The sequence below is a fragment of the Scyliorhinus torazame genome, chromosome 4, assembly GCF_047496885.1.
Source record: "Scyliorhinus torazame isolate Kashiwa2021f chromosome 4, sScyTor2.1, whole genome shotgun sequence".
NCBI classification, from domain to species: domain Eukaryota; kingdom Metazoa; phylum Chordata; class Chondrichthyes; order Carcharhiniformes; family Scyliorhinidae; genus Scyliorhinus; species Scyliorhinus torazame.
This window is the reverse complement of record NC_092710.1, coordinates 253,385,019-253,395,522: the sequence shown is the minus strand read 5'-3', so window position 1 is coordinate 253,395,522 and position 10,504 is coordinate 253,385,019.

The window sequence follows — 10,504 nt, the reverse complement described above, 5'->3', positions numbered from 1 at the left end:
TGCACTTTCGGCAGGGTCGCCATATCCCCCGCGGTACATAATCCCCCCAGCGCACATCCATAACACTGTGTACAATTTTGGTCTCCTTATTTGAAAAGGATATAATTACATTAGAAGCAGTTCAGAGACTCAATCCTGGGACGTAGGGCTTATCTTACGAATAAAAGTTGAAGGGGTTGGCTCTATACCCATTGGCGTTTGGAAGAATGAAAGGTGATCTCACTGAAACATATAGGATTATGAGGGGACTTGATAGGGTGGTTAGTGGGAGGATGTTTCCATTTATCACCATTCAGTCATTGTCGCTGGATCAAAATCCTGGAGCCCCCTGCCTAACAGCACTATGTGTGTACCTACAGATGGACTGGAGCAATTCAAGAAGGCAGCTCACTGCTACCTTCTCAGGGGAAATTAGTATTGGGCAATAAATGCTGGCCTTGTCAGTGACACACACATCCCATGAATGGATAAAAAAAAACTTGTGCAGTTGACGAACAAGAGTCACAATTTAAGAACAAGAGATTTCCCTTTTAAGATGAGATCAGGTAAATAATATTCTCTCAAAGAATTGTTAATCTGTGGAATTCTCTTCTCTATGAAGCAGTGTAGCTTGGGTCAGTAAATTTACTCAGGCTGAGTGAGATTTTTGAGAGACAAGGGGTCACAGAATATTGGAGACAGAGAGGAAAGTGGAGCTCAGTCTGCAACCAGATCAGCCACGAACGCATTAAATTGCAAGGGCCGAAAGGTCTAGCCCTGCTCTTAAGTCCTGAGCGGGATCCTCTCAGCCCGGTGGCGGGCCGAAGAATCCCCGCGACCGACAGAGCTGAGAATCGGCACCATTGGCGCCGGCGTGGTTGGCACGGCACTGGTCGCGGGTCGTTCTACGCAGCCAGCCTGCCGATTCTCAGCCCGGGATGGGCCAAGCGGCTGTCGTGAAAACGCCGTGTCCCGTCAGCGCCGTCCACACCTGCTCTCAGCCAGCGGGACCTCGGCGTGGAAGGGTCGGGGGGCGCCTATGGGGGGAAGGGTGGGTCGGACCTTGGGGGGAGCCTCCAATGTGGCCTGGCCCTCAATCGGGGCCCACCAATTGGCGGGCCGACCTCTCTGGTTAGGGGCCTCCTTCCCTGTAGTCCTACACCATGTTGCGTCAGGACCGGCGCATTGAAGGAGGGCACTGCGCATGTGCGGCGCCCAGTTCACGCCGGGATCAGCAGCTGGAGCGGCGTTAACCGCTCCAGTGCGGTGCTGACCCCCCGTGGGTCCAGAATTAGTCGTGGGGTCGGCCCGTTCACGCCGTCGTAAAATGCGATTCCGTTTACGACGGCGTGGACACTCTGCCACGGGATTAGAGAATCCCGCCCCCGATGTTCCTGTAAATCAAGAGGTGAGTTACTGGAAAATATTCAGACTGTGATCTTCTGGTCCTATGGGCAGCACTGTAGCACTATGGCTTCACAGCACCAGGGTCACAGGGTCGAATCCCGGCTTCAGTCACTGTCTGTGTGGAGTCTGCACGTTCTCCCCGTGTCTGCGTGTGTTTCCCCCGCGTGCTCCGGTTTCCTCCCACAAGTCCCGAAAGACGTGCTCTTAGGTCATTTGGACATTTCGAATTCTCCCTCTGTGTACCCGAGCAGGTGCTGGAGTGTGGCGACTGGGGGCTTTTCACAGTAACTTCATTGCAGTGTTAATGAAGCCTATTTGTGACAATAAAGATTATTACTGTTAAGTTTCTGGTAAATGGTGACTCCCATAGATGTTGATGGTGAGGATTCAGCGCTGGCAATAATACTGAATATCATGGTGAAATTATTAGATTTTGTCATATTGTACTGTCATTGCCTGGTACTTCTAAGCCCTCATTTTTTTCCAGGCCTTGTTGAAAGCTGACAGGTTGACTAGGGTAAGAGTAGGGCCAGTCAAGGACAGCAGTGGGAGGTTGTGCTTGGAGTCCGAGGAGATAGGAGAGGTGCTAAATGAATATTTTTTGTCAGTATTCACACAGTAAAAAGACAATGTTGTCGAGGAGAATACTGAGATTCAGGATACTAGACTAGAAGGGCTTGAGGGTCAAAAGGAGGAGGTGTTAGCAATTCTGGAAAGTGTGAAAATAGATAAGTCCCCTGGGCCGGATGGGATTTATCCTAGGATTCTCTGGGAAGCTAGGGAGGAGATTGCTGAGCCTTTGGCTTTGATTTTTAAGTCATCTTTGTCTACAGGAATAGTGCCAGAAGACTGGAGGATAGCAAATGTTGTCCCCTTGCTCAAGAAGGGGAGTAGAGACAACCCCGGTAACTATAGACCAGTGAGCCTTACTTCTGTTGTGGGCAAAATCATGGAAAGGTTTATCAGAGACAGGGTGTATAATCATCTGAAAAGGAATAATTTGATTAGAGATAGTCAACACGGTTTTGTGAAGGGTAGGTCGTGCCTCACTAACCTTATTGGATTCTTTGAGAAGGTGACCAAACAGGTGGATGAGGGCAAAGCAGTTGATGTGGTGTATATGGATTTCAGTAAAGCGTTTGATAAGGTTCCCCATGGTAGGCTACTGCAGAAAATACGGAAGCATGGGATTCAGGGAGATTAACAGTTTGGATCAGAAATTGGCTAGCTGGAAGAAGACAAAGGGTGGTGGTTGATGGGAAGTGTTCAGACTGGAGTCCAGTTACTAGTGGTGTGCACAAGGGTCTGTTTTAGAGCCACTGCTGTTTGTCATTTTTCTAAATGACCTGGAGGAGGGCGTAGAAGGATTGGTGAGTAAATTTACAGATGACACTAAAGCCGGTGGAGTTGTGGACAGTGCGGAAGGATGTTACAAGTTACAGAGGGACATAGATAAGCTGCAGCGCTGGGCTGGAGTTTAATGCAGAAAAGTGTGAGGTGATTCATTTTGGCAGGAATAACAGGAAGACAGAGTACTGGGCTCATGGTAAGATTCTTGGCAGTGTGGATGAGCAGAGAGATCTCGGTGTCCATGTACATAGATCCCTGAAAGTTGCCACTCAGGTTGAGAGGGTTGTTAAGAAGGCGTACGGTGTGTTAGCTTTTATTGGTAGATGGGTTGAGTTTCGGAGCCATGAGGTCATCTTGCAGCTGTACAAAACTCTGGTGCGGCCGCATTAGGAATATTGCGTGCAATTCTGGTCGCCGCATTATAGGAATGATGTGGAAGCATTGGAAAGGGTGCAGAAGAGATTTACCAGAATGTTGCCTGGTATGGAGGGAAGATCTTATGAGGAAAGGCTGAGGGACTTGAGGCTGTTTTCGTTGGAGAGAAGAAGGTTAAGAGGTGACTTAATTGAGGCATACAAGATGATCAGACGATTGGATACGGTGGACAGTGAGAGCCTTTTTCCTTGGATGATGATGTCTAGCATGAGGGGACATAGCTTTAAATTGAGGGGAGATAGATATAAGACAGATGTCAGAGGTAGGTTCTTTACTCAGAGAGTAGTAAGGGCGTGGAATGCCCTGCCTGCAACAGTAGTGGACTCGCCAACACTAAGGGCATTCAAATGGTCATTGGATAGACATATGGACGATAAGAGAATAGTGTAGATGGGCTTTAGAGTGGTTTCACAGGTTGGCGCAACATCGAGGGCCGAAGGGCCTGTACTGCGCTGTAATGTTCTATGTTCTAAGTATTGCTTCAGTATCTGAGGAGCTGTGAATGGAACTGAATAGTGTGCAAGCATCAGTGATTGTTCTCACTTCTTACCATATCATGGAGGGAAGGTAATTGATGAAGCATTTAAGATGTTTGGACCTAACCCTAACTGGCTGAGGAACTCCTGCAGTGGTCTCATGGGATTGAGATCATCGGCTTCCAAGAACCTCAGCCACCTTCCTATGGGCTCTGTATGACTTCAACGAGTGGAGAGTTTCCCCCTGATTTACATTGACATCAATTTTTCTTGGGCTCCTTGATGCCATACTCAGTCAAATGTTGCCATGATGACAAGAACAGTCACTCTCACCTCCCCTCGGGTTCTGCTCTTTTGTTCATGTTCAGACCAAAGCTGAAATGAGGTGAGGAGGAGGCTGGCCCTGTCAGAACCCAAACTTAGTGTTCGTGAGCAGGTTATTGCTGAGTAAGTGCCATTTGATAGCACTGTAGATGATCGAGACTAGGCTAATGGGGCGGTAATTGGCCAGATTGGATTTGTCCTGCTTTTTCAGGACAGGACTTTTCTACATTGTTGGGTAGATGCCAGTGTTGTAGCTGTACTAGAGTAGCGTAGCTATGGGCACACCTAGTTCTGGTGCACAATCTTCAGCACTATTGCCAGCATGTTGTTAGGACCCATTGCCTTTGCTGTATCCAATGCCTTCAGCCGCTGCTTGATATCATGTGCGTGAATGAGATTGGTTGAAAACTGGCTTCAGTGATGTTGGGGACCTTGGGAGGAAGTTGAGATGAATCATTCACTCCATACTTCAGGCTGAAAATGATTGAAAATGCTTCAGCCTTGTATTTTACGTTCAAGTGTTTGGCTTCACCATCATTGAGGATAGGGTTATTGTGGTGCGTCCTCATCCTCTGGCTAATTGTTCAATTGTCCAAAACCATTCAGTCCTGTGGCAGGATTTCAGAACTTTGATCTGATCTGTTGATTTGGGGATTGCTTAAGTCTATCACATGCTGCTTCCACTCTTTAACATGTTCGTACTCCTGTGCTGTAGCTTCACCATATTGGTATTTCATTTAGGCATGCTCTTCTGCACTCCTCATTGAACTCGGATTGGTCCAGTAGCTCGATAGTGATAGTAAATTGAGGGATATCTCAGGCCATGAAGTTATAGATTGTGGTTAAATACAATTCTGCTGCTGCTAATAGCCCACAGCACCATGACCCCCATGAATAATGGGTTTGAGCTGCTAGATCTGCTCTGAATCTATCCAGTTTAGTGCAATGGTAATGCAACACAACACAGTGGCAGGTAGCCTGAATGTGTAGATAAGGCTTCTTCTCCACTAGCGCAGTGCGGTGATCACTCCAGTCAGTACAATAATAGATAGATGTATTTTTGACAGATTGGTGAGGACGAGGTTGAGTACGTTCTTTTCATGATCGTTCGCTAATTGTCACAAGACTAGTCTGGCAGTTATGTCCATCAGGACCTGGTCAGCTCAGTAAATAGCAGTCATTCTTAGTAGTGAACATGGAAGTACCCCACCCAGAATACATTCTGGGCTGGATTCTCCGCACCCTCGCGCCAAAATCACGGCCGGCACGGGGGGGGGGGGGGGGGGGGGGGGGGGGGGGGGGGCGGGGGAGAGAATCCATGTTCCCACAAGAAATCTGCCGGTTCACCGATTCTGTGGGCCCCGAAAAGTGACGTACTCGAGGAGTATGCCGCACCGCCTGGGATCTACCTGTGCCATTGCCGGAGGCCTGCTCAGCCATTCTCCACCCCCGACCGGCCAAAGTCCCCGACAGCGTGGAACTAATGTGCTCCAGCCGGTCGGGATGCTCAATCCGCGGCCGGCCTGATCGGGGGCGGGCGGATCGGAGGCCGGGGGGGCCTTATAGGCGGCCGGGGAATGCTTGTGCAGGGGTTGAGGGTTGGGTGTGCGGCCGATCGGGCGTCTCTTTTGTTGGTCTAGCTCCGTGGTCCAAATCCGCCATGGAGCATGGCGCGGCCGCTGGAGGCCACAGCCATACGCATGCACGGCCTCCGACTCAGAAGTGCGGGAGTCCATATCTGCAGCAAAAGCTGCGAGATCTACTCCGGGACCCTGCTAGCCTCCTGCAGAGCTGGGAATTCGTGTCCTTTTGATCCAAGTTTTCCTGGCGTAAAACTCTACCGTTTTGATGCCGGCATGGCGACATAGTCCCAATAATGGAGACTCCAGCCCTCTGTGACCTTGTTACCCTCATTGCTTCTTCCAAATAGTGTTCAGCATGAAGGAGCATAGATTCATCAGCTGAATTGGGGAGGATGGTAAGTTGTAATCAGCAGAATGTTTCCTTGTGCACAATGGACTTGATGCTCTGAGGATTCATGGCATTAAGGGTTATTGTCGCAAAAGGATGGTTCTGTGGATATCACTATGTTGATGTTGCTTTACTAGTCTTTGGGACAGTTTTTCCCATACTGGCACAAGACCCCAGATGTAAGCGAGAAGGATTTTGCCTGAGCGCGCTGTGTCTTTGACAATCCAGTTTTATTCTTATGAGAGCTTGTCATAACAGTTTACCACAGCTAAGTAGATAGCTATCCCATTTTAGAGGGCAGTTAAGAGTCAACCACATTGCTATGGGTCAGGAGATACATGTAGCCAGATGAGGTAAAGGCAGCTGGTTTCCCTCCATAAAGTAGTAGTAAGCTTCTAATTGGTAGTTAGTAGACAGTGAAACAGTCGAGCAATCCAGCAGTTTCAGGGTCACCATTACTGACACAACATTTTATTCCAGCTTTTTTAATTAGGCAAATTTAAATTCCCCATCCACTATGGGGTGTGGCAGGGGGGGGATTTAAACGCATATCTCCAGATCATTAGTGCAAGTTTCTGTAGACCTCTGTTCAGTAACATAATAATACAATAATCACTCTATTACTGTACTTGGATCATCTATAATTAACACTCCATGGTAGTTGCCTGGAGACTTTGTTCGGACAGGATTATAATGCGTCAGATAAAATTTTACTCAATTGCACAGGCCAGTTTTGTTCCCATATAGTTTCTCAGCATAACTTTTTTTATCCCCCTTACAAAGCCATGCATTAAAGTAGCTGCTCCACTGGTTCAAGTTTGTAAATCAATGTCTAAATGTGAAGCTTGGCCTCAGAGCTAAAAATGCAAAGTTTAATGGTAATATTGATTGTCTTATTTTTATAAACATAATAATAATATGTCCTTTAGGGAAGGAAACCTGTCCTCCGTACCTGGTCTGGCCTACACGTGACTCCAGATCCACACCGATGTGGTTGACTCTTAAATACCCTCAGGGATGGGCAATAAATGCTGCCCAGTCAGCGGTGCCAGTATCCCATAACGAATAAAAAAAGAATAGTTTAATCCTTCACTCTCGATGTACTTTAATCAGATTGCTTGCCCCATTGGAAATAACATGAAATTCGATAGCTGGTTCACTAAAACGATGACTTAACGTTTTAAAGTAATATCTTCAATGAAAGTTAAATGGATGCTAAGGGTAAACCCCCTCTGCCACCACCAGCACCTAAAAAAGACTGTCTGATTGAGTCCCACATTTTAAAAATATTTCAAAAGCTTGGTATATAATATTTTAATTTGATGTTTGGACCTTCACAGAATGATTACAGTGCAGAATGAGGCCATACAGCCCATTGAGTCTGCACTGATACTCTAAAAGAGCATTACATAGAACATAGAACGATACAGCGCAGTACAGGCCCTTCGGCCCACGATGTTGCACCGAAACAAAAGCCATCTAACCTACACTATGCCATTATCATCCATATGCTTATCCAATAAACTTTTAAATGCCCTCAATGTTGGCGAGTTCACTACTGTTGCAGGTAGGGCATTCCACGGCCTCACCACTCTTTGCGTAAAGAACCTACCTCTGACCTCTGTCCTATATCTATTACCCCTCAGTTTAAAGCTATGTCCCCTCGTGCTAGCCATTTCCATCCGCGGGAGAAGGCTCTCACTGTCCACCCTATTTAACCCCCTGATCATTTTGTATGCCTCTATTAAGTCTCCTCTTAACCTTCTTCGCTCTAACGAAAACAACCTCAAGTCCATCAGCCTTTCCTCATAAGATTTTCCCTCCATACCAGGCAACATCCTGGTAAATCTCCTCTGCACCCGCTCCAAAGCTTCCAAGTCCTTCCTATAATGCGGTGACCAGAACTGTACGCAATACTCCAAATGCGGCCGTACCAGAGTTTTGTACAGCTGCAACATGACGTCATGACTCCGGAACTCAATCCCTCTACCAATAAAGGCCAACACTCCATAGGCCTTCTTCACAACCCTATCAACCTGGGTGGCAACTTTCAGGGATCTATGTACATGGACACCTAGATCCCTCTGCTCATCCACACTTCCAAGAACTTTACCATTAGCCAAATATTCTGCATTCCTGTTATTCCTTCCAAAGTGAATCACCTCACACTTCTCTACATTAAACTCCATTTGCCACCTCTCAGCCCAGCTCTGCAGCTTATCTATGTCCCTCTGTAACCTGCTACATCCTACCTAGAATTCTACCTAGTCCACTCCCCTGCCTTATCCCTGATAGCTATCTGATCCCTATTGAATACCTCGATCAAAGCTGTCTCCACCACTTTCTCAGGAAGTTTGTTCCAGGCTCAAACCACCTCTGGATGAAAGAACTTTTCCTCACATCATATTTACCTTGCCCCCACCCATCCACTCCTCACATTCAATTCTTGCATTTGATTCAATGTTAGGTATTATGTCAAATGACCATTTTTGTTATTACAGGAGCAAAATGCTGCCGATTCTCAAACTCTGAAATATAAACAAAAAATGTTGGCAATTCAGAAGTTTGGATGATATCTATAGAGAGAAACAGAGTTGAAAGGCTACATTTTCTCAGCCCTGTGGGGGAAAGGGCTGGAAGTGGAAGAATCTAGGAAATATGATGGAGCCACATTGGGATGGATTCCCAATGGATCCCTGAAGATCCTGAAGAGTTTCTCATGGACAGGCTGGGAATTGGGTCAGCTGCTTGTTCCAAAGAGGCTGGCAGCAAATTAATGCAAATAAGATCCCACTTCATGTTATAACCTGTGTGTGTTTTTATATTAATTCTTGGGTAAATATTATTTTAGACAAATGCATGTGAACATTCCATCAAAGGTTCTTATTCTGCCTTTACAAACATTACTTTAAGTTTTTTTCAAAAAAAGTATTTTTTTGTTGAAGCAAACAATGGTAGTTACAGGAACTTTGGAACAAAAACAGAAAACACCCAGAAACTCGGGTTGACCTGTAAAGGGAATATGAATCAATATTTGAGTTTTGAATCTTTGTTTAAAACTGTGTTCTGTTTACAGATATTGTGTGCATGTTTCCATTAATGATAGTAATCTTTATTGTCACATGTAGGCTCACATTAACACTGCAATGAAGTTACTGTGAAAAGCCCCTCATCGCCACTTTCCGGAGCCTGTTCGTATACACTGAGGGAGAATTCAGAATGTCCAATTCACCTAATAGCATGTCTTTCGGGACTTGTGGGAGGAAACAGGAGCACCCGGAGGAAACCCACGCAGACACGGGGAGAACGTGCAGACTCCGCCCAGACAGTGACCCAAGCCGGGAATCGAACCCTGGGACCCTGGCGCTGTGAAGCAACAGTGCTAACCACTGTGCCTGCCTTTGTGTTGGTAATTTCTAATTGTTTGTTCATTTGTCACAATTAAGTTTCAATGCCATTACAGTCCATTCTTAAATCCCACTTCCATGCTTTTAAGTTAAAGTCAGGATATCCACAAATCAAATTTGATAATGCTTTGTGATTTCAGCTGTCCCATCTACCACTAAATTGCATGTAACAGCATGCAAATTGAATTTTCAAACAGAGGCACTTGGTCGATATGCATATAAGACCATAATAATTAGAGAACTACTGTCAGAAGCATCTGAGATTTAATAAATTTATCTTAGAAATAAATTCTATGATAATTTGTAATAATAGTCATGCATATAAGTTAATAGAGAGGAAATATTGACATGTAGAACTAAAGTAGCGGTAGATAGAATAGTGCCCTGATCATTTTGCCTCAATTAGATCCAGAATCAAACAGAGCTGGGAGAGTGTTACCTGGCAAAGAAATTATTGGAAAATGTCACAAGTAACATGCTTTAACAAGCATATGTATCAGTAGCTTGGTATGAATTCACGGGGGCCTAATCTACACTGAGTTAACTGACTTCACCAAGAAGTTGGTAGGGCCAGCACAATTGACTTTGGTAACCCTGGGATACAGAGGAGAAAAATAAACCACAGTTCCTGCTTCTGATAACTATCCAATGACCTCTGCTAAGAATGTGTGTGCCGAGTAAAGACTGAATTGGGCTCAGCTGTGACCTTACTCCATTATTGAAATGCCTGCCTTCCAGCTCTTCTACTTAAGTTCACACGTTAAGAATTACCATTTCAGTGTGGTGTCAAGAGGTGCTGACAGTTATGGAAGTGTTGCCAATTTAAACCATGGTTTGTAGGAGTTATAGGAAGAAAAATAGAAAACAAAACTGCAAGAACAAAGCTTCAGAAGTTTAATCAATGTCAACAAAACTTGGAGATATGTTATTACTGGAAACAATCTTACATATGGTATTTTACATAATTTATACCCCCTGTTTAGATAAGTACAGTAATTTCCCAATGCAGAATACTATACTGTAATGTTTTGCTCAGATTGCAATAATATTGAACCATGTGATTTGTACTATCTTGCAATTGTGTAGATTTTTATTTCATGATTTCAAGTTATTGAACAATATATTTTTGCACATTCTAGAAATCCATTCTGGAAT